Here is a 26,626-nt window from a genome sequence, read left to right on the forward strand (position 1 = left end):
TTAGTAATTTCTCCTGGATAGCTCTCACACCACTGTGTCCTCGCCACAGATGTCTCCGAATATAAATGGTTTTCGTGGAGTCATTACATTTACTCTTAATTTTAAATAATAACTTACAAAGATTATTCGTAGTAATTCAAATAAACAGTAATCATTACAAAAGTTTTCGTAATCAATTATTAAACCAACTAAACTTTATATTGCCATTTAAAATTTAAAGAAATCATAATTGAATAACATTGATTACAAAATGGTTACTGTTTAAGTTTGTGTTTTACTAAAACTCACAAAATAACTTATCTTTACATATTACAAATCACGATACGAATTGCCATTTACTTTCCTTCAATACAAATAGTACGACGATCTATCAAACAAATAATTTTGTTAAAGTTATTACTAACGCCTTGACATTGTTTATGTCACATCTACCCTCTAAAGTGAAATACATATGAAACAACTATACATATGAAACAACTACCCTTTATAATGGTTTTTTAAATGTCGTTGCGCCGACACGGCCATTCTGCGGCCTGGTGCGTGCCCTGCACCAGTTTTACTTTGTTGTGATATATCAACGTATCAACATACGCTGTATTAAAGAGATCACTTGGATTCTCTGAACATGTGTTTGTGTTTTTTTTTTTTTTTTTTTTTTTTTTAATGCAAAATGCTCCACGCATCTTTGCTTACTTTTATTGAAGTGGGTTTGTTGCTGTGGTCTGGGCGGTCTTGTACGCCGTGGTCCACAGGGGCTCTAAGGGATTGAGGTAGGTCGATGCTGTGGTCTGGGCGGTCTCGTACGCCGTGGTCCACAGAGGATATTGATTTTATGATGTTGCTGTGGTCTGGGCGGTCTCGTACGCCGTGGTCCACAGGGGCTCTAAGGGATTGAGGTAGGTCGATGCTGTGGTCTGGGCGGTCTCGTACGCCGTGGTCCACAGAGGATATTGATTTTATGATGTTGCTGTGGTCTGGGACTTTTGTCCGTGGTCCACAGAGGATATTGATTTTATGATGTTGCTGTGGTCTGGGCGGTCTCGTACGCCGTGGTCCACAGGGGCTCTAAGGGATTGAGGTAGGTCGATGCTGTGGTCTGGGCGGTCTCGTACGCCGTGGTCCACAGAGGATATTGATTTTATGATGTTGCTGTGGTCTGGGCGGTCTTGTACGCCGTGGTCCACAGGGGCTCTAAGGGATTGAGGTAGGTCGATGCTGTGGTCTGGGACTTTTGTCCGTGGTCCACAGAGGATATTGATTTTATGATGTTGCTGTGGTCTGGGCGGTCTCGTACGCCGTGGTCCACAGGGGCTCTAAGGGATTGAGGTAGGTCGATGCTGTGGTCTGGGCGGTCTCGTACGCCGTGGTCCACAGAGGATATTGATTTTATGATGTTGCTGTGGTCTGGGCGGTCTTGTACGCCGTGGTCCACAGGGGCTCTAAGGGATTGAGGTAGGTCGATGCTGTGGTCTGGGACTTTTGTCCGTGGTCCACAGAGGATATTGATTTTATGATGTTGCTGTGGTCTGGGCGGTCTCGTACGCCGTGGTCCACAGGGGCTCTAAGGGATTGAGGTAGGTCGATGCTGTGGTCTAGGACTTTTGTCCGTGGTCCACAGAGGCTCTAAAAGATTTGAAGAAAGGTAATATTTTAGTACAGGTTCTAAATTTTTTTTTTTTTTTTTTTTTTTTTTTTTTTTTTTTTTTTTTTTTTATTGACCTCATGTCAAGTTCCTCAACTTGAGAGATCTTTTGATAAAGACAATTGTCAATAAATTGATACTTTACTAAGCAATGAATGTTGGACCAAGTTTATTGATCGTTCATTGGATTCAACTTCTAAATTTTCAGAAGCTTCAACATTTAATGGACTGTCACAATGTGGAGGGTCATCAATCTGATCCGCCGACACGGTTCCTGCTGCTGCTGGATTTGGTGCTGGACGTAATTGATCATGAGCTAACTTACGCGGCCGGCCTCTACCGGTTACACGTTTTAGCATGTAACGATCACGTTCCAATATTTTGTATATTTCGTATGGTTCAGTATTTTTCAGATCCAAAGAAGTTTGTTTACGAGGATTAGTTTTGATTAGTGCATAGTCACCTCTTTTAAATGAACGTAGCTTACCTTTACTTTTTTCAAAACTCTGTTTATCATATTCCGCCGAAGCCAACATTTTCTGTTGCACATATTCCTCCAATACATCAAAATTTATAAATTCATTCTCAAAATCAATTAACCTTAATAGTTCCGATGGCACACAATGCTGCCGACGAGGGAGAAGAGTTAGAGGTGCAACTCCAGTAACTCTATGAGGCGTGCAATTAAACGAGAGTTGCAATGCTTCAAGAGCAGTCTGCCAGTTTTGGGTAGTGTAATTTTTATAATAGTTAGGGCATTTTTTAAAGTGCTCATGATACTTTCAAGCTGTCCTTTAGCTCGGCTTATTCCTGGTGCGATTGAATGTATGTTGCTCCCAAAGCGGTTACAATAAACTTTGAATTCACCAAGAAACTCTCGACCTCCATCAACCATGATCTGAACTGGTGTTCCAAAAAGATGTACTAATCGTTTCAAGGCTGCGAGACTGACCCTTCACTACTCCTAGTTCCTAATTTCCAGGTAATGTCCATATGTACTACTTGAAATGCTGCCGTGGGTGTCTGGATTGGATGAAGTCGTACTTGTTGCTACCTGACGAATTTTTTGATGTTCTGCAAATTATAAAATTTTCAACAAATCTTCTGATTAAAGTAATTATTTTATCAAAAACATGTCTTTTATTTTTTGAAGAGTTCTCTCCCATCCTGGGTGATGTAATGCGGTGTGAAATGAATTTATTAAATTCTCGTCTGCCCGTGATCATGGTTGCTGAAAAGTAACCGAAACGTCGGGAGCCTGTAATTTTAACAAAAATTAAGCACGCGTATATCCGAAAAATATTAGTTTCATTTAAATGAATTTACTATACTCCCCTGAAATGATGATAGGAACGACTATGACTTCATGTTGGCCAAGCACAGGATCTGTTAAAATTTTCTTTAGGACACCTTCTCTTAGTGTATAATTTGCGGCTGCGTGGTCGCTGCTTATGCTATCTTATTAAAGGACGAAGTAAATCATCGAGTCTTTGTTCTATTTGTAACCATTCCATGTCTTTGCTTATCATATTGACAGATATTTCATTAGATGGGTTTCTACATCTATGAATTCACGGAAGTAAATCCTTTTTATGTTTGGATGCTTTCAAAGCATTACAATTTTAAACTTTCGACCGTATAAATAGTGTCGAAAATGTTTTGTTGCCCGTACTACTGCCAGAGTCTCGAGCTCATAAGAGTGGTACCGGCTCTCCGCGTCAGTAGTTATTTTTTTTGACTGATATATACTACTGGATGACGGCGCCCATTAACGATCTGAGCTAGAACTGCTCCGTATCCAATGCTACTATCATCTGTATACAGCTCTGTTGGTGCTGTTTCTTTCTCGAATAATTTTATGTTCAAGTAATTCCTTAATAATTGAACGAACTGTTTCCCTCCTTACAGGACTTAATCGATATGGTCTACGTTCTACATATCTATCGTTATCTTTTAAGCATATTTGTAGTACTTCGGTGTTTAACACGTGATTTTCATATTTGTTGAGCAGAATTATTAATCTATTTATTAGATCTTGTTCAGTTAGGTCGCAATTTAAATTATTAAATTTATCACTCCTAGACATCACATGACGTATAGCAGGTTGGTGAAGAAAAATTGCACCATGCGAGTTTATTATCACACTAAAATTCGTGTTTTCAATCAAATTCATTCCACTTAAAACATCTGAACATATTTAACAGTCAGGTACAATATGAAACTGAATCTCTATTCGAAGATCATTTATAACGCATACTGTTGTTAATGTTGATAGCGACACTACTGTAAATCGTCTCAGACCTTTCAAATATCGTACTAAATTTGTTCGTTTTATAGTTCCTTGTAATGTAATCAATGTATTAGGGTGAGACCGTTTCACGTATCGTATCGCCGATGCCACAGAGATCAATTCGGGTACTGATGACGCTCTAACATTTAGTAATTCGATTCGCAGTCGTTCATCCCCTACACAACAATCACTGCCTTTCTTATACGTCGCCATAGAACCCACGCTTGTGACAAAAATTGCGTATCCTTAGTATTATCATAGTTATGTTCTTTAAAACGAACGATGTCCCGGGAGTATCCAGTCTCTGGTTCGATGTGAAAAGTCGTAATCAAAACATCCCGCAATTCCGATCACGTTGTTGTAAATATTAACCAATTGTCAACCCATAACTTTGTGCGTCCTCTGAGTAGACTCCGGACCTTCATTCTGATTTCGTAATCAGTAAAGTTATAGGTTTCCATTGCAGTTGTAATATGTTGACACCATTCTCTGATTCCAACATTCATGTCCCGGTCATATGATGGCAGGTATCAGTAATTTTAATTTTGGCTTCTGGTTGACCAGGAATACGATCGACATACGCTTTATCACTTTTAGCATTTGTGAAAAAAAAATAATAATAATTCGGTATTTACCACTGCAACAGAGCCTCCAGTATTGTCAGATGGACGAGTAGAAGTAGGTAATCCCGCTTCTGATGTCGAAGAGCCATGTCCAAGTTGATTATTAGGAGCTGTGACGTCAGCGATGTTATCGTCACATAACACTATTTCCACCTATCAGGTTATCCATTTTCACCAATAAAGCACTCTCACTTACTCACACCACTTTATTTTCAACTTTAACTAACACTTAGTAATTTCTCCTGGATAGCTCTCACACCACTGTGTCCTCGCCACAGATGTCTCCGAATATAAATGGTTTTCGTGCAGTCATTACATTTACTCTTAATTTTAAATAATAACTTACAAAGATTATTCGTAGTAATTCAAATAAACAGTAATCATTACAAAAGTTTTCGTAATCAATTATTAAACCAACTAAAATTTATATTGCCATTTAAAATTTAAAGAAATCATAATTGAATAACATTGATTACAAAATGGTTACTGTTTAAGTTTGTGTTTTACTAAAACTCACAAAATAACTTATCTTTACATATTACAAATCACGATACGAATTGCCATTTACTTTCCTTCAATACAAATAGTACGACGATCTATCAAACAAATAATTTTGTTAAAGTTATTACTAACGCCTTGACATTGTTTATGTCACATCTACCCTCTAAAGTGAAATACATATGAAACAACTATACATATGAAACAACTACCCTTTATAATGGTTTTTTAAATGTCGTTGCGCCGACATATATAATTTAAATGAATAGCAAAACTGCCGGTTTCCATTTTTGGTTACCATGTTGCGACGCGACGGTATAAAGGCGCCATCTGATGATAGAGACATAGTGTTGTCTGAGTCATACTTATCTATTTATTCATATTAATATTGTTCTGAAATTATTATTGTTTTTTCTCTTTTTAGTAAAAAAAATGTTTATTTTCCGACGATTGTTCTAAGTTAAAATTAAAAAAATGTTTAATTATGCAGGACGAATATAATTTTATATACATTTTCAGTGTTTTTTACGTACTATAATACATTATGCAATAATAAAAAAGTTGAGTCAGTGTATTGTAAGTGATTGATAATATAATAATGATATTAATCATGAGAATTAGTTAGATTTCATCACTGGATTTCACACGTCAATTTGGCGACAGCTAGACTGACCGTTAGATTAAAACATACGAAGCATTTTTGTGTTTGGTATCATCCATAAGGTGTTTCATTTTTACAAAATAAAATAAAACATAATTTTAGCAATATATAATTATATATTTCAGATTTTTTTTTTGGTATGTCATGGTAAGGAAAAAACAATAAAAAAAATTAACGGTGACTATTTTTTTTTGACACAAACGTTAATACAAATTGTCATTAAAAATTTTGAGACGAAATTATTTCAATTTAGGAAACCAGGATATATAACGTAAATATTACAATATTATGAAGCTTGACGATTAATTTATCAAGTTGCATTAAAAAATTTACGTTGTATGAATATAAACTTGACTTTCAAAAAAACATAAAAAAGTAATCTCATAAAGACTTAAAACAAATATTGAAACAAATAAGAACGTTGCAGGTTTATTAGTACATTATTTATAATTTTATTTAACATCATGTTTTTAAGTTTGCAATAAAACAGTTAGCAATAAAAATGTGAATGAAGCCACAGCATAAAAAAATTGACATTTATTCATATGAATACTTACAAATCTATTTCAAAATAACGAAATTTCTGACCGTACATTTGTGTGGTAATAAATATAAATAAGCTAGACAGGGTCAATTGATTGGCGACGAAAACTGTTCAATTAGTTGATTCATTTCTTACGACGTTCTCTAGACAAAACAGTAAAATAATAACTACTCGTAAAACAACAATGAAAGAAATACTTATGATATTAACATAGTTTGAGGATGATTAAATGAAACAAATTATTTTGTGAATTTTTGATCCTCATTTATGTTTATGAAATATACATACTTGTATAGATTTATCGGCTAAATGCTGCTCGTGTTGCTATATGTTTAGATATATTTTTAAATATATGCGTCATTTGTGAAGGAAAATCTTTTGTTATTCAAGCGTAGGAAACTACAACTACCACTGAACACAAATCACTCATCCCAGCGACATTGATTCTTGGTATCGATAATTGAATAAAGTCATTCATTATTATTATAGAGTATAATAAAACCGGCATTACAAGCGCTTCGATTGTGTCATTTTACGAGTTCGACCAGCTGCATTACTGCTATCTTTATTAGTTGCATTGACTACAGATGTGAGATAAAAGTACTCATTGACCCGTCTCAGACATCAAGGAGAGTTGGAGAATGTCACATACAATACAACGAACATTTATTGATGTTTAAGTCCCCTTTACAGTTCGATAAGAAGTCGCAAGGTGAAGTAAGGATATGCGAGTAACTAGACAGTAAACAGGCCTTTGTTAGGTGAGTTAGTCGATAGCAATGCATCTATCTTATCTGCGGAATGTTCCATCCCTCAGCGCCGTGGGTTACCACTTAGCGCGACTTCACAAAGGTTGGAAACTTTTGTTAACAAAATTCAATATTATCTAAAACTCTTTATGTCTTTAAAGGTAAATTTTGTCTCATATTTCTAGTCATTATCTCTGTCTCCTTATTAGATCTTATAATCATTTTTGAGTACAACATCGTAAAAGATAGTAGAATAGTCTCTAAGAAGAATCTACTAATGTTTATCAATAAATCATTATTCATATGGAAATAAAGGATAAATGTTTTTTGTAATTATATACACATTCTAACTATTTAGCAGTTAGATTTGTACTATCTAAGATTACCTTTATTTATATATTTTTAAGCGACGTCTGAAAACTTTACGTGTTTAGTTGGTTTTCTAGTATACTGAAAATCCGATTTTGTAACAACCAAATCAACAGATTTTAAGAAAAGTTATTATTTTTATCTGCGAGTTTGTTTTGGGCTGTCAAAATTTCAGGTTTAACTTTACATCTCCGTCAGTCAATCGCTGTTTATTAGACTATTTAAATAATATTATCCTTATTTATTTATTGTTACGAACATTGTTTTTATATGTTAATAAATAAAATTAACTCTAACGATGTTAAAGTCAATATGTTTCCAATAAACACTGTTTTTATAATAAAACTAATGTGTAAATTGAAATACACGATTATCTTATAATGGGGTTTAAGATAAAAGGCATTATATTATAAAATAACCGATTCACGCAAAACATGCAACAAATTGCACAAAAGTGTCATTATGCGGTTTGATGGGACAAATCTATAAGTGGCTACCGAGTATTGCATCAGCTGGCGCCGTATTCAGATGAGATGAAACATCCTTATTTGCAATATATGCACTGTGAAACTAAAGGTCAGAGGTCGATAGACAAAAGGATTCCTATATTGTGATCTATGATTGATTAGATGGTGTTTGTTTTAAGAAAATAACAGTTTGTTTTTCCTTCTCATTTCAAATCTTAGTGTTGTGAAAAAAAATATGTTTATGTTTCGATTGTGTGCACGTGTAAGCATTTTTTAATGGCTGTCATTAGAGATGTGAATTGTTCTGATACATGTATATAAAATACAATCGTAAGGTACCGATTTTTTTATTTTTGAAACATTTCTATTGAAAATGTAATTAGTATTTTATTTGAAATTCTTTAAGAGAATATGTAGGTTGAATTTGTAAAATACAAAATAGTTTTTTTTTTTAATTTTGCTAATAATATTTAATATTTTATTCTTAAATCATAAATGATTTTGATTATTAATCTACTACCTGACGAGTGTTTACGAGAAACTATGGGAGGATCATGAAAAATGGACTGTTTGGATTAGTACAAAGAAGATCAATTATTCAATTAATAATTACTAAGATATCTTTTTTTGCAAAACATATTTTAAAATAAGCGGGTACGTAACATATAGCCAATAAATGTAATTATGTGTTAAGTGATAGCTTCAGTCATTCCATTATTATTAGGTATATAATATTATTGTCACAAGATGTATCTATTATAAAAATTTACATAAAACAAATCTATTTATATTTCACAAATGAATCTCTGTTTTTATAACTTTATAGTTAGTTCTTAAGAAAATAGTAACAACTTTTAAAGTTTACTATCGAGTTAAAACGGAAACCATATAAAAATAAATGAAATCAGGATTTTATGGTGTGGTTTTTTATTTTAACCGACGATGAAATTATAGTTGTAAAGAGCTTTTGTGTGTCTAACATAGAAAATAAAAAAAAAAAGTAATGTTAAATAATGTTGGTAGGTAATACATGTTGAATGACTAATAAAATTTATTTGTTTTAAAATTATAATTTATTTATAACACTTGTCATTGTAATTTATGTTTATTATAATAAATATTGAACTATGAATCTTCAATGAAATAATTTGCGTTACATTTACAATGAAGTTATTAATAATCTCAATAAATATAAATGGATGTTTGTGGTTGGCGCTGATGTGGTTATTCTTTGAAAATACATATAATTTATTAATTATTTTCATCACTCATCATTTTATTCTTGGATTTTATATAACATTTCTGTTAAAATAATATTATGTACAACATTAAGTTTATTTTTTGAAAAAGTTTGGTTATTTTGGCAATATTTTTGTATATAAAACTTTTACAAACATTACCTCCGTTCAAATACAATTGAAGTTATATTTCAAGGTGTACTGATGTTTAACGAAAATTAACGCTTAACTTGTATGGAAAAAAGTAAAGGTATTGGTTTAAAACATAAAAAAAATATTTTTCTATCGAATTTGTATAGTAACCTTCATTGTTAAAATTAGAGTATTGTTATAATAATATGACTTTGATACTGATATGAGTTTATAGTTTATAATAATATGACGATAACAGCTTTTTTACTTTAATAACTATAAGTAATTCGTTATTTTCAGGTTTTATTTCTTTTGACGAAAGAAGAATTATTAAAAGTATAGTACTGAAATGTTTATTTGTAATGAAAAAGTTTTCTCCTTCGCATTTCAATCGAGAGGAAAAGAACAAAGTTCGATGGCCTTATGTCACGAAACGGATCTAAAGGAAGTAGATGATATTTAAATGACTTGTTATCAAGTAACCGAGTGGTGACAGAAAAGTCAACGATATATCTGTAACACTTGACCTCTGTATCTTTATTTGTCCATTCATATATATACAAATATTTATATATATAAATATATATTAATTAAACAATATCATGGTCTGTTAAAAATTTGTATGTATCATTAACCCCGATACAACCTTATTATCACCTAAAATGTTATTAGTACGTCATTAAAAATATATTTAGGGGAATACTCAATAAAATAAAACCCTAACATATCTATACATATTACTGAAATACTTAAATTGATAGGAAGTTTTACGTTTTATTAATATAGTAATCCATGTTAATATATCGTAAAATTATTAATAAGGCTAAAAATAAAAGAAAGATCAGGATGAATAATGAAAAGGGTGTTAAAAACCTGTGTGGGTGTGCGTGCGTCATTGCGTTCAGTAAATTGCGTTCGTCATACCACCAGGCTTAACTCTTAAAGGATGTTATCAAACTATACAACAGCTTAAAATACCAATATTAATTTCATAACTTTTTTTATGATGCTTAATAATTTTGTTTATATATATTTTGTTAATAGAGAATCCGTTGCAACTTTTCGGACAAAAGAAGTATATTTTTTAATCGGCCTCTTCTTCTTATTTGACATTGACAATGGATACCAATATTTTTCTATTTTACAAATTTCAGTTTTACTTTCATAAAATGTTGACTTAAAAATTATTAATTATCTCATTTCCTTAATAATTTGAGATTTGTTTTCTTCCGTAACTTTTATTTTATATTTACTATTTAATAAGAATATGATAGTTTTATAATGACAGAGAGTACCTAAATGTTGTTCAGTTGCTGTATTCACGATATGATTTGTGGTAGTTAGAATTAATTGAGAGGTGTAGTTGTAAATTTTCTATTGTTACTTTCCATATACATATATTAGAAGAGGATGGCAGTCATTAATTTATTTCTTAGCTTTTTGTCTATAACTTACACGTTAGGTACGTTACATATAAAACATTTGATATTTTTATGAGTGTCCACTATTGTTTATTTTATATAATTTAGACTGCAATAAGAAAATAAATATCAAAATTATTGACAAAGGTGTTATTATTATATAGATTGTTTAAAACTTATTTTCGGGTATATTACATGAGAGTAACGACAAAAATTGTATAATATATTATATAGAAAAAAAAATGTTTTTGTTATATGAGATCTGAACTAAAAATTTGCATCAAATAATATCTGTCTGGTCAAGATCGTTTTAAAGTGACGACAGACAATTGAAACGTATCAAGGCTTCTGCTCAATTATAGACAGACTGACAAGATCACGGGGTTAATTTGAACAATCAGCCCTTTAGTGCGTTGATTGCACTTTTTACAATAGTATAAACCTCTATTATCTATTTTAACACATATCTTAACTGAGGATTTATTGCTGTATACTCAAAAATACACTATGTTGTACTAGATTGAAGCATTCCATATACTTGTGTCATATTGCAATCTCATACATGTAAAGATGTAGAATAAAATAGAGTAGAAGTGATTGACCAAGAGGGACGCCCACGTTACGCACACAACGAAACTAAAGCTCTTAAAAGAACTTACAATTCAGACCCATTATAGCGACGTCACTGACGTTGCGTGAAATGGTAATAAATTGCACATTTAAATCCGGAAATTAAAGTAAACAGCTCATAAAACGCAACTGTTTATGGGCAAAGATATAATACAGCTCCTGAGTGATTTACAGCGGTTTTCATTTCAACAATTATGATAAGAGACAAGCTCACAAAGGATTCCGTCACGTAAACATAGACCGGTTAAAATGAATAGTAATTAAAAAGAAATGTTGCTTTACAGTTAAAGATAGCGTATTGTGGATGATGTCATTTCCGATGAGATCGTAATTACGAGCATCGAGCGCTTATTATATCGGTTTGGAAGACATTTCGTATATTTACTGAGAGTGTATGTATGTATCATGAACGTCTGGGTCGCCAATCAAACTTTTTAACGACAAGAATAACCAAAAACAATGTTCTGTCGTCTCGATCATTAATAAAACAATGCTCCTTCATTTGACGCACCGACATTAGAATGCATCAATTAAAATTCACTACAAAGTTATCTTAAATTTAATCTAGACACTAATTGTAACTGATTTAAATTAAAATAAATTAACTATAAACAATTAAGTTCCTTTATCTTTGTAACAAAATGGTGTTGATATCTTAGTCATAGTGTCCATATTTAGAATCGGAATCGGCTTCAAGCGTGCCTTTTTACATTGAAAAATTCTTCGAACTAATTACTCAACACCGTTATGTGTGTTTTGTTATTATTATTTTTCTTCCAAGTTTAAAAATATCCAATTATACAGTAGGTTAGGTCCATTATACCTTTTTTATCGAGATATGAGAAGCATGTCCTCAAGTCCAAGGAAGATGAAGCAATCTCATTCAACTTCGAATGTAGTCTTGCGGCGCTACCTATGCGCTGTATTGCTTTTAGAATCCTTAGTGACGACACATGTGACAACTGTTCATGAAATCTAGAAAATATTGAACTAAAGTATAATTTTCTATAATTCCACTGTTCCTAAACGACTAATATGGTGTTTATTATCTTATTTAGTTTTTTGTTATTTAGTATAATAGTTCCTATTTCGATATAAATTTAAATATAATATTTTGCATGTCCTGTTTAGAATCCTGACCTCAGGTGATGGTTAAACTTCGAAGCATCATCCTATTTAATTGTAATTCATAAGGCATGCTGTAATTGCTTCGGTTCAAGATCGCACTCATTATACTAGAAAATTAAAGACTAGGCAGAAAATATTCAGATATAGAATTCAAAGTATTTGTTTCAGATAAATTATAAATAAATAAATTATATATTTATTATGCATTTTTTTTTTACTTATAAGAAAAACATAGAAGTTTTATGAAAAATAATACAAAAGTTTTCTTTTTTTTTCTAAAATCTACACTGAACCAAATAACAAAGAAATAATCGAAATGTCAACAGACTTAAAAAAAAATTAAGTCACGGTTTTCTTCCACCTGAATTTGTGTATTGTTTTGTCAATGTCAACGTTCTCATTAATTGTAAGGAATTATAATATAATTTTGAATACTGTGTGTAGAAAACACGAAGAAGTTTGACTAAAGGAATATTAGTGTCCTTTTAAAGACTCCAATAGATTTCAATAAGACAAAACAGATAACATTGAATACTGATAATGTCTATGTCTATGTACTTCTACTAGAGTCGAATATTTTTTACTTGAATTTCTCTGTAATGTAGGAAGCTTGTAAGGCCACTTTATGAGAATCATACCTTAATGTATCAACAAGAAAAAATATTCTTGGTTTTAGTTTTTAAACAAAGCAGTTACGTGAATGTGATATTAAAAATGCCATTTATAAATTATTATATCTGTTATATATGTTTGAATTGATCATTTATAAAATACCTTTTATTGACGTCAGTTGTAAAGAGAATGTATCCTTTGATAAATATTAATATATTGAGGGGTTCAAAATAAAATTTTAATAATAATAATAATAATACATAACACTTTCTTCATATGACTGACCTTTTGCAGACTATATATATATATATATATATATATATATATATATATATACCTTAAACAAAAATATTATTGAGATTCATTAGATAATAAATAACAGGACCAACCGACAGACGTTCACATCTCGTCTTCCCGTGATCGCGGTTGCTGAAATGTAGTCGAAACGTCGGGGTTATGCAGTTTTTAAAATAACAAAATACGCGTAGTAATCACAAAAATATTAGTTTCATTTAAAATAAATTGTTCATATAATTTGTATTAAGTTTGGTTACTTCTTGTAATGGAACTTCCAACATTATTCGAATTTTATATTGTGCATTCGCCAAATAGGACAGTCGGTTGGCAAGATAACATTAGCTATTCGTTTTTGGAAGGATTTATTATAACGTTATAGTCATTTCTATGAGAACAAACGAAGCTTGAGGCAATGATTTTAGATTAGCGTAATAAAATACACAGCCATTTAAATATGTGTATTGCTGTATTTCCACATAGAATATAAATAGGTTTTCATTATGATAAAATAATGCATTGTTTGAGGTTTAAAAATAACACAGTTTTAAAATAAAATTTGCAAGCGGATAATTTATCCGAAAGTTATGTTATTAATAAATATCAGAACTGTGAAGGACATAACAATTTTGAAAATTCATCAGTCAACTTAATATTACATAAACATCCATTAAGTTATAAGTGACCACGACAATTATGAAGCAAATATTTATTTGCAAGTATCTCGATAAGGTATGTAATTTCCCGCGTTCAATCTAATGCTGGCGTCGCGACACGGCGCCAGTCCTGCCGGCATCTCATAAAGGCCGTTTATGTTAATACATCACCAACAAGTAACAACAGATCATGGCGCATTTCGCGATAAAACAACAGTATAATAAATTATAGAATTTGATCTAATTGCTGATAGCGTGATTGTGAGACAATCCGATAATTGAGATATCGTAATTACGTATTTTAGAATTTAATTAATGAGTTTGAAGCATACTTACGTCATATAGGCTCCAGACAGAGACCAGTTAGTTTAAGTTTCATAATTGGAATTATAAAACCAATAAATGTATGCTAAAAAAAGGTATTACGGTCGTTTTTCAAATCGTCAAATATGAAAACTAAAAATTGTGTGTGAATAGTCCTTAATTAAAAGTCCCTAATTAGAAATTTTGTATTGTACTGAAACTGGAATCGTTTAAGACTTAAACAATTAGTAATATATAATTCAATCGATCTTAGAATCAGAGGGCTCTAGAGTCTAGATGATGCAAGAAGATATATTCTTTCCAGTTTTATACGGCATTTAATAAACGTTATGTTATCCATATATATAGGTCACTAATAAAGGATTTAGAATCAATAATTTTAGACTAAAACTATAGAAATAAGGTGGATTAATAATTTGGAGGCATTTTTACGTATGTATTTTCGCCTTTAATAGCGTTTTATACGCATCTTTTATGATAAATGATATCTAAGACATTTGTTTTCACAAATAACAAATCTTGGCTCGTTAAGAGATATATAAACCGAGATTAATCTGCGAGAAAGTTAAAAACCTACTTATTTCAATAGAGAAGATGACTGAAAGCTGTCTTAAACCTGGAAAAACCCCATTAAAGATAAAATATCATGACCCTGATCAAACTACCAGACCTCACGATATAGTTTCAGTATTCTGCTTGCATAGCAATACGCGAGGAAGTTAGATTTTTTTTCCAATGGATGACAAAAAAATGGGCTCACCGACATTCATCTCGTCTGTTCGTCGTAACGGCTACTGCAAAGTAATCTAATGGTCAAGAAAATGCAAAAGAATATAAAAGCGGAGTAAAATCCGGGAACATGTTTTTTTAAATAACAAAAGTGGGTATGGTAACATCTATTTATGTTTCTATTAGCGATGTAAGCATTTTTTTTTAATTAAAATTTTGATATACTAATATAGACTCAAAAAAATAATACATTATTAAACTTAACACATAACGTTCTAAATTGTACAGTTCTTAATTTTCTACTTGAGCATAATGTCCAGTAACCAACGAAAGGCCTATTTGACGATGCGCTGTGAATAATAAGAATCAGTTTCGTAAAATAAAAAATTGATAATAATATGAAACAGTGCTTCCCTAGTTGTGATTGCATAAAATAAATAAAAAAAAAATTGTCATCCGCTACTGGTAAAAATCAATTTAAATTGTTAAATCTGAAGACAGTAGGAAACGAGCACCAGTTTGTCTGGATTTTATAACAAATTCATTCGGATCTCGTGGGTGAAGTAATTTAGCGTGTCTTACATACAAAACGCCTCATAATAAACTACTGAGCTGCCGCTGTTATATTTGCCAGAGACTTTCGGACGCGTTGATAGAACTTGGCAAATTACATATACAGTGTAGATATGTTTAAAAAAAATTATACGGTATTTATTTAAATGCATTTGATTCTTTAAAAATAGTTCAGCAGTTGATATTTTGAAACGTTTTAATAAACGCAACTGGAATAACGGTCTTATTTAAATTCTGAATTTAAAAATTTAAAAAAAGTAAACTGACTTGTATTAAATTATACAATAGTATAGAAATGAAGTGAATGTGGTGTAAATTCACAAAGTTCTTAAAGAATAATAACACAAGGCACTAAGTAAGATTATGAAACAAAATAACTCAGATAATAATCCTGAGTTAAAAAGAGCTATAGATTTCCAGAATAATTAGTGAACAAATATTTAATGCGAGGTATATCAATGATGGAAGTTATTATTGCTTTATTGAAATCATCCTTAATTTGTGAAATAGGTACATAAAAAAATTTACTATCTGAAAATATTTGGCATTTCTGTAATATTAGCTGCTGTGTAATGTTTTTTGTACATAATTTAAGTGAAATTGTCTGCGTGAGGGCAAAAAAATCAGAAGCGTGTGTGATAATATTGTAGTTAATTAGAAAGCAAATGGGCCACTTGAAGGCCTAAAGTTTCTTCACAGGAAAGTGTTATTCCAAGTGTGTTTTAATTCTAGGGACTATAAGTTGGTCTATGCTTGTAATACAACTTCGTTCTATTAATGTTTTATAGAATTTTGATAAGCTAAATAAACTAGCTATTGAATGTATCTATTAGAGTGTTTCAGTTTATGTTATAATGAGTATAGTTTATATTATATATGTAATAGTGTAACATATACGAATAAATAAAATTGACTATCGATAAAGTTCAAAGTCCAAACATTCTGTTACGAGGAAAAATCGTCCAAGGCATGTGTTCCTAAATTGTGAAAAACAGCATCAAGACACGTCATATGAGAAAATATTTATTCAATAATTTGCACCAATGTTCATTCATCAGGTAGGATGCATATATTACCCAATTCTTCTTTAACTATAGCATCATGTTTATGTCAACCTACTATCAAAGAGAAATTGCTTTTTAAAACGTCAGTTAATTTTTATAGATGATGTATCTAATCACAGTTCTAAGTTTGTCTATTCAAAGTTATCAAGACATTGGTTAGGAGTTCCCTAAATACATTTACATACAGCGTGAAACTAACATTTTGTCTAGTAATATATATTTCTTTATCTTTTTATAATACTTTCTTACAGCTAAGAAACGCTAGTATTCAGAATGCTGCCCACATTAACATCCTTATCGTTGTTGTATGTATGTATTTTTAAACTAGTATGTGGTACCATATTATTTGTTTATTGTCTTTTATTTTTAAGATGCACCATTATCAAAAAATACTATGATCAAATATCATACAAACCACAGTCACTATGACCTGTGTTGTTTCTATGACCTAAGTCTATCTGCAAAATTGAGTTATAGTTATTAGTTATATTATAACAGAAGAAGATATATTAGTTTGAAGAATTATTCACAATTAGCACTACTCGATGAAAAACTTTCTCCAATTCTATATACTGCTGTGCTGCATTCTTGATCTAGAAAAGCTCAGACTGTGTTCTCTGTAATCCTTTTTATTTTAATAATTTGGATATAACACATAAACGTTCATTTGTTAAACTCATAAATTTTAAGCGTGCCATGTCAAAGTGCGTATTGATTTTCTTCTGAGCCGTTATTTTAATTTTTTATTATTAATTCTAGTCCTATCTTCAACTATTCAAGTTGAAATGTTTCAATCATTAGGTTAGTTAGAGTCTTAGCTGTGATATAATGAGAACAAGACTTTGTGTTTATTTAATGACTTTCGATGATCTTTAAAAATAATACTTATTTTTAATATGTTTATATAATTTTATAAAAGCGAGACCTTAGATGGGAGATAAAAACTAACAGGGGAATTATATATTTTGATACAAATACAGCCACTTCGTGGATTAGAGAAATCAAATATAGAAACAGAATATACCTAATTTTAATTACTAAAAAAAAAGAAAGAAAAGGGGGTTTAGTCCAAAAATTGTGACTTGTGATGTTTTAACCGTAAAAGGTACATTTTTATTTATTATATATTTTTGGATGAACATTTGAGTAATACTAATTATATTTACAAAAAAAATTGCTTACTTTACAAATGACTTTGCTGACACATTAAAGTAAAAAAATCAGATCATTATAATCCAATGACTTTTCATACAGATAATATAATAAGTATTTTTTTTAAGAAGGGCACACTTTGTCTGCTTGATTAATGGTTTCTGTCATCTGAGCGTGAGTTTATTTTCGACAGTATATTTATTTTATGTAGGTAGTAACTTAGTCGTATAAGTTCCGTGTTCTTCTTCAAAACAAGTTTATTTTTAGGAATTCCTTAGCCATTTTTGTATGTTTCAAACTCTGTACACTATCTGTCTTCTTATGTTGATATTATAAAAAATCTATTAATTATTAATACAAAAACACTAAGCTTATAAATATGGTTTTTGTACCTCTAAATTTGAAGTCGATTAAAACAAACATTAAACAAACACTAAATATGTATATGATGAGAAACGTATCCACTAATAGAGCTATCCAGAATCGTTGGTGGGTGATTCAGATAATATATGGGATTAACTATTTAGTGGCGCCTTCTTCACGGAAATACCTATCCGATCACAAATACTTTTATTTTCCATTACAAAATAACGCAATGTTACTTATTTGTTAGTTTTTTATTATTAAAAAAAATATATATAAAAGCAATAGTTCGTAGGTTCTTACATTTCTTCAATAGTTCTTACCTTTGTAAGATAAAAGCAGATTTTTACCAACTTTGAATATAATTAATTAGCTGGTAGAGTTCTATTCGTGAATTTCGTTTTATAAATATATAATATGTATAAATTATTGTTATTGTAAGTTGTAAGCGACCTCGAATGCACATTTGATCGCGATCCTAATAAAGTAGTCTATCGTTATCTTGTGTGCATTTGTTTATGAGTGTCAATAGTTTACATGATAGCGGATAAAGATATTGAAAAGGTGTGTGGTCTTTTGTACAGCTAGTGCAGAGAGGTGTGGGGCAGGCTAGATAGTGGTGCAACTTGCAAAGAACAGGTCCGACGCACGCGCGGGGCAGAGCGACTGGCAATGTTCGGCCACGGCCTACCACTCAGTGCACGCGCTGCCTCGCCGCCGCCAGCCTGCGTGGCTCTCGCAACGAATAACGCACGATTATAACGAGAATAAATAAAAAAAAATAACATTATCTTACGTCCTTCTGTTGTCATACTTTTTTTCGCATTCCATGTTTGTGCTATTACACTTAAAGGACTTTTACCAGTGCAATAAAAGTGAAGTGTACATAACTTGTGTAACCGAAGAAACAGAGATCTGATCTTTAAGGTATATTTTATTTATATGTATGTAATTTTTTCAGTTTATATGGTATTAGACTGAAATATTTTTTATATGGAATCATCTCCGCAATTTTGTATTAGAAAGTAGTATATGAGAAATTGACGACTTCTTGTACACGTCGGTATGAGTGAGTACACAGTTTAAGTTGATGTTATTTAATTTGAGTGAAAAGTATATAATAAACTTCTAACATGCTGATGTTTGAGATAAAAAAAAATATATTTTTATAGAACATGATGTTTGAAGAAATAAAATTCGAGGAAGCCATATTCGAGTATCAGCTAATTGATTTTGCATATTTTATCCTAATGTGCGTGTATATTGTGTATTTTATACATAGCTAATTTTATCATAACCAGCGCTAGTGACACCCGTCGCTAACTCAATAAACCAGTTAAAGTTGCGGTAATTTTTTTTTAATATATTTTGATTAATTATAATACATTCTTAACAACGAATAAAATCATTCCTTTTGGACATCATCGAAACGATTCCAATATTAAAAAATCCTTTGAATATTATATCAAATTCATATTATTCTAAAAAAATATATATATATTTAATAACTTAATAATATTTATATACATAGTAATTACTAATTAATTATTTTAATTAAACTAATTAAATTGAAAATTATTTAAAAGTCTCCTGGTGCAAATAATAATATTAATTATTAATCAGATATTTTAATGTAATTTAACGAGCGTATTTTCCTACAGGCGCACATGATAAGTAAGTTTATTTTGCAAAAATTATCATAATTTACAATTTTATATGAGTAAGGCGAAATTTATGGACAAACATATAACAAAAACATTTTATAATAGATAAATTGAAGGTGTTTAATTTTTTGTCATACATTATTTGAGCGGTGGCAATACTCATAGCATGAAAATAATATTCACGAATTGATTAAATGACATATAAGTTTGAACCATCTGATTATTGTACACAAGTTACAAATAACGCTTTTATCATGCACAAAAGCTTGTATTATCTTGTATTGTTGTTAAAAGGGTTTTTGACGCAAGCGATAGTGTAATTGGGACATTATTTTAATAATAACAGAGTTGTCAGAAATTTTAACTGTGCTCCCTAAAATATATTCCTCGTTCGTTTTAACATTTGAACTGAACACAATAAAACATAGTGGCATTAAATACTAGTGACATAGAACAAAAGTCTCAATAAGTGAATCATATTTTCAATAGCATAGGGAAAAGAATTATTTATGAAATATCTGATGATTCACAAGACCCTATCTCGGGATAAAGATATCTCTAAAAATGGTAGGACTATGAATAAGCGACACAATGTGGCTTAAGATTGCAAATTGTATAAGTTTAAAATTAAATGAATCACAAGTGAACGAATTATCGCTGAAAAATACAGTTGATTCATGCACGTTCTAAAATTGAGTTAGATTTTTTTTTCCTAGTGTTGCCGATGATAAAAATAGGCTGATGAAATAAGAAGTAAATTTGATTAAATTGCGACATCCCAATGGAGTTCGTTAGGTGACATGCTTATATCAAAGACCTTTGATTTCAGCTGAATTGCTGTATTATAATTATATAGATCGTATAGAAAATAAGAAAGATTGGGTAAATTTTGGTTGACAAAGACGGCCTTTTTTTCTAAATATATTTTTTTTAATATTTAAGCGTCTGATTTTTATGCTTCGTCATTTACAGGGAAAGAATGACTCAGAACAGTTGTTCATATTTCAGGCCCACCCTTATTCATACTAACTTTAGTAAATGTACAGTACTCGGAAGTGTAACTTATATATGGGTACATATATGTAGGTATGTATCAAATGTGATTGCTTTAGAATTACTATACTAAATGATTTTAAGGTAACATATACACTGAAATTGTTTTAGTGGTATCAGTAATTTTAATGACTATTTTTTTGATAAAAAAACTATATTAAAATAAACTCTTTCTAGTTTTCATTTATTTATTTTTTTATCTTCAGTACTTTTGTACATTTGAAATAAAACAAATATAAAAGATATATACTTTTATTTTTTATTTTTTGTAGTAAGTACACAATAAGCAAACAGTAGTTAAAATACATTAAATTTCGGCATAGTAATCTAAAAAAGAGACGGGCACTAATAAATAAAACTCAAAACTCAAGAACACAAGAATAAACAACTATAATCATACGAAGTCATATAAAAATTTCATTAAATTTAAATATGACGTGTCTGCTAACAGTTTATCAGCTGATACAAAATAGAATACACAGATTCATATAATGTTTAGCTCTAAAACGATTTCGAACAGTTCCTATTGATGAAAGTTATACAATTGCCTATCGTCTCGGCCCGCACAGGATGTTTATTAAAGATTATAAATTGTGCAATAATTCCGCATTGATAATATTATATCGTTATTATTATATATTAAATAAAGCTATTTATGATATACCATGATATCCTTGTCACAATAAAGTTATACCATTGAAATAGAAATATTATATTTTATATATTAATATGTAACCCTCTTGGCGGTAATTTATTTAAAACAATGTATGATACAGGGACACCAAATGTATTGGTGTATTTTCGTTGTGAACCGTTTCGAAGATAGCAATTTGCGGCAGCCATATGACGTCACCGATAGGTGACGTAGCTTTTTCTTTCTTTATCTATATAGGCAATAATTCAAAGAATTCGTATATTATCAGAGCTCTTTAAAGAAATTATTGTTTTCTTGTATCTCGATTGCCGCTATTATCACAACATTCCGATATAGTTAATCATAAGGAATTTTCGTTTTATTTGTTAATATATTAAATGAAATTTCCCCAATCACTTCGTTCAACTTATATTATAGATATTTGTTATAGAGAATCTAATGCTTTATCATTAAAATATAAATTCAGTGTAACATTGTTCATAATAACGAAAATATTAATTACTTAAGCGTAACATTAATTTTGGACATTTTTCCTCCTAATAAACACATTATTATGACATTGTAACATTTGATTTAGTGAGATTTAATAGTTATACGAATATTATAATTATTATAAAGGTATTATTTCATTGGTGTTTATCGCACTTTGTATTTTAAATACAATAGTAAATTAATAATTTATGTTAATACAATATTGTACAATGGCTAGTAAAAATCCATTATGATTTTTATGTCTTACGATCATCTTCAAATGTAACTATAAGTCTCATAAAACAATTGATTCAGTATAAAATTAGCTTTATAGCATTTGTAATGCGTCGGTATAAAAACATGTAAATAAAATGTTAATTATAAAATGTAGAAGACGGATATTAAAGTGATTTTGTACATAGATTTGCTTTCTAAAGCGAATCATATGGAAGTTAGTTTATGTTTTACATTTTATGAATTAGTTAACGTGATAAAATTTCATTCATATTATTTCATGTACCATGAACGAGTAGCCTTCGACCTCTTTATCAGTGCGCGACTCACGTGTGAACCCCAAATACAATAGTCAAGGCTCCTTGCATTAGTACCTCTATTTTGTCTGATTTTATAATTCAATATTTAAATCTAACACCCTTCTAACCTATCTCAAGTAGTTAACTTGTTTATCAAACTAAATATATATGTCAAATAAAAAAAATATCTGTATAAGCACAACGATTAAGTAGTCTGTATAAGAATACTGTATTTTATTGTGTTTTAATTCAAATGTATCATCGACTAAATGTCGTTAAATACCAAATTTAATAATTCCTTATATGATTTACAATATTCTGAATGTGTTGGTGTATTAAGTGCTCAAAAGTGATGTTTTTGACTAATGGTAACATTTCCTTCATTCTTGTTTCCATTGTGTTTCAGACTTCATCTTGATTTAAGGACGTTGTGAAATTGATGTGTTTGTTTAAAACGTGTTATTCACAGTCTATTCCCAATAAATATTGTTGCGGTTGGTCGTGGCACACTATTTTCATTTAACTGTGATTAACAATAGATTCATCTTCAAGGCGAGTAGAACGAAAATTAGTCACGTGCGAGTACTCGTGTCATTGGCCACATGATATTTGTCGTCAATCAATTAAACAAAGCTACAAACTTATTTACTTTCGAAACAGCATACATTTAATATTCAGAGTTATCTATTTTATTAATACATTGTTTAACTATGAATATATCTTTGTTCTTTACTATGAATATAAAAGACAATAGATTAAATCTGGTTTGTTCTTGATCACGAATAAAAAACTCAGTTTTTGGTGTAGTTGGCGACAGCCAGGCTGCGTGGGCACTATCAGGCGCGCGAGGTCGCTCCGCTCACCCCGCTATCGCTCCATTCGTGCGCCTCATTAGGTTTATTAATAATTCATCTCATATCTCACCCTATTGTTCTGTGGAATAGTTTTCCACTCCTTACATGCACACCTTCACTATTCTATACATGTAGTACATAAAAATTTTACTTACGATTTAAAGAAAGAATAAAAAGAATTAAGCGGGTTGGAGACGGCCCATCGATTTTCATTTTGAGATTTCGATCAAAATTATTTCATCTATTTGAAATCATTTATAAAAACCCGCTTAAGGTTTTTCTAATGGGAGTAGACATAAATTTCTATAATATGTCATAGACTTTCTTTCACTTTATTCTCATTTTTAACCGACTCATATGAAAATGTTGTTTATAATAATGATTGATATAAAAAGTACATACACTCCAACTTTGTGACGTGTGTAGTTTGAAAAAGGATTATCTGATAAAAATTGTATTTCGCTAGAACCACATAGTGCCATTATATCGATATCTTTATTCACAAAACAAAATGGCTGCTTTTCGTAAAGCAAAATGCAAAGTGCTAAAGCAAATTAAATGTTCTTATAAAATTATGAATTAATATTAGGTACAAAAAGTTTATTCTTAAAAATGAAATAAAAGAACTTAATATACCTTCTTAAAATTAAAAAATTAAATTATTTATTATTTAGTTAGTTGTATACTTGGCTTTACGTTTTAATGCGGCTCTCAATCCGTTCCGTGATTATATTGATGGGGTTGTCAACACTGAATATTTTAATGACATTAAGTATTAAAATCATTGCATTAGTATTGCACATATTAAATTGCACAATTAAATACTGTCATTGTTAAACAGAAATCTCTTATTATGACTGTTTACTAAACGAATCGAGATAAAGAGTTCTTTGGCTCCTTTTTAATTCATTCATCATGTGATATTGACGTAATTTTATTAATAATACAGATATCGGCAATAAATTTAAGTTACTCAACATTTGTATTATTATTCACATCATAATATATATTTTAGCTGCAGTCGTTAATAGTCGGTGTGAATTCTGGTCGGTATAATATTGTACTAAAGGATTGTTCATACTATAGTTTTTTTTTATTGAATGTTACATTAGTTTTAATATAATGTTACAAATTTATTAAGCTAGATAAACAACACCAGAATCATGCACATGCTGCTTTACGTAATAAGCGGGACTCTTAGAAGCCCGGCTTATTTAATAGATGCTGTACGGTGTACCACACCTAATTTACACTAAACACTGTCTAAACTCTGCAACATTCAATTATTAATGTCATTATGGTAATATCTCACTTGTAACTAGGCCTTGCATATAATACAAGTGTTTCATGATCCTTCATCCTCTTAGCTATATAATGATTACTATAGCATATTACCTACATAAAAATCTATGCTAAATGTTAGTTGTTTTGTCTCACTCTTTTCTTTATTACTAAATACTGACTGTCAAGTATTCAACAGATGATTTTTTTTTTGTCCTAGAAAACTAGCATATTAAGAATCACCTTTACCGCTACTTAAACTACAGTAAAACCTAATAAGTATGTAGCAGTAATTAAATCCATAAATAGCTGATGTAGAATAAGAAATATGTAGATATACTAGCCAAATGAACAGTTCCTTGTCATTAAATTAAGAAGAACTTTTGTGAGTAAGGGAATAAAGTTATTATTTGATTGTAAAATAATGTTAATAATATCCGTTTTTTTTTTAAATTTCAAAACACAAACCCTACTTTTTACAATTTAACTGTTTATTTCAGACGTGTGCTCTAGTTATATGTATTTTCCCATTCAGAGAAATTTCACAGTGAAGAAAAGGTATGACTTATGTAAAAACCTCATCCATAGCTTTATATCATGTAAATGTACTTTTTAAATATCTAAACGGTTTAAATATGTATGACGCAATATTTATAGAACCAGTCTTCTTGAATACACGAAGTTTGCATTTGTCTGTTACCTAAATGTAAATGAGTGGGCATTGCGCAGATTAAAGCATCTTGCTCACGACCTATGGTGTTTTTATTTAATGGATTAAATTTAACACAGTCCAGATCAATTATAAAGTTAATAACTGTGATATTGTATTTATTAAATATAAAATATTAAATTTATTACATTACTCAGAGTCATGTCGTGCTTATTACACATTAATGTATAATGTTTAGAGCATAGCGGATACCGAGGTTGTCGAGTACTTTTTACACTTTATTTGTTGAGGTTTTAATGGAAATGTTGTGTTTTTAGACGTTAATTGAATTAGCTGTTACATTCAGTAGCTTTAATCAATGTTCATTATTTCACACAACACTAATTCTACAAATACAAAGCTTGCCACATCCGAAACTTGGAACCTGATTTCAAATTATTTAAAATGTTACTATTTAAATATCCTGAGCATATTTTCATAATTATAGTTTTGATATCGCAGTTGACAAGTTGTAAATGATTGTTAATTTAAAGGCGCCGTAATATTAATGACTTCTTAAAATCATTTATGTCCCCAAAAGCAAATTTAGCTACTGGATAATTATTGGTAATATCCGGCTCTATATGCAACTACTGAAACTATAATTTTTAATAAATACCAAGAATATAAGGGAATTTACTACTTATACATATACCCAGTTATCATGGGAGTAATAAACTTTGTATTTTTATTCGAATGATATATCATTTAACGGCATGACGATGATATTACGCTTATTTCCCTCACATATCCACATCCTCTTAAATTGCCATCCGATTTAGAAACCAAGATTAATACAAAGATGTATTTGCATTTCGAATACGTTCTAGCTTAGATTTGTACTAAATATACCTGAGCTAACAAGGGGCAATTACGGATTTTCCTTCAATATTTACAAAAGATAATTCGTTGCACGGTAGCGAGGTATATTATCGTTATGTTAATGAGATTATCATATCTAAGATTTATTTAGCGGTGCGACCACGTCTAGAAGACGTATAGTATAATCATAATAATTATGATTATATTATATGTCATTAATTATATTGTATTATCATAAGCAGATAAAGAAATATAAAGAATATTAAATTCTTTGTTAATAGTAACGTTTCATTCATTTTTTCTATACTGTATAATATTATTGCCATAGAATACAGAAATGTATTCATAGCAATCAATTTATTAATTGGTTTGGCGGTTAAATGCTGTAAGATTTAGTACTGTATTGCACAATACCATTTTTCTTT

The 26,626-nt window shown here is 30.3% G+C and overlaps 1 protein-coding gene and 1 pseudogene across 1 annotated transcript in view; one reads left to right on the forward strand and one right to left on the reverse strand.

Moving 5' to 3' along the window:
- Window positions 1–153: 153 nt before the first annotated feature.
- Window positions 154–5,399, reverse strand: LOC133320173 (uncharacterized; annotated as a pseudogene).
- Window positions 5,400–18,753: 13,354 nt separating this feature from the next.
- The window catches only part of LOC116767232 (BMP-binding endothelial regulator protein), a 33,459-nt gene continuing 25,586 nt past the window's right edge, over window positions 18,754–26,626 (forward strand). Inside the window, exon 1 of the mRNA XM_032657476.2 lies at window positions 18,754–19,086. The gene's annotated coding sequence lies outside the window, so the exon portion shown is untranslated. The remainder of the gene's footprint in view (window positions 19,087–26,626) is intronic.

This window comes from Danaus plexippus (assembly GCF_018135715.1).
Source record: "Danaus plexippus chromosome 9 unlocalized genomic scaffold, MEX_DaPlex mxdp_26, whole genome shotgun sequence".
NCBI lineage: Eukaryota > Metazoa > Arthropoda > Insecta > Lepidoptera > Nymphalidae > Danaus > Danaus plexippus.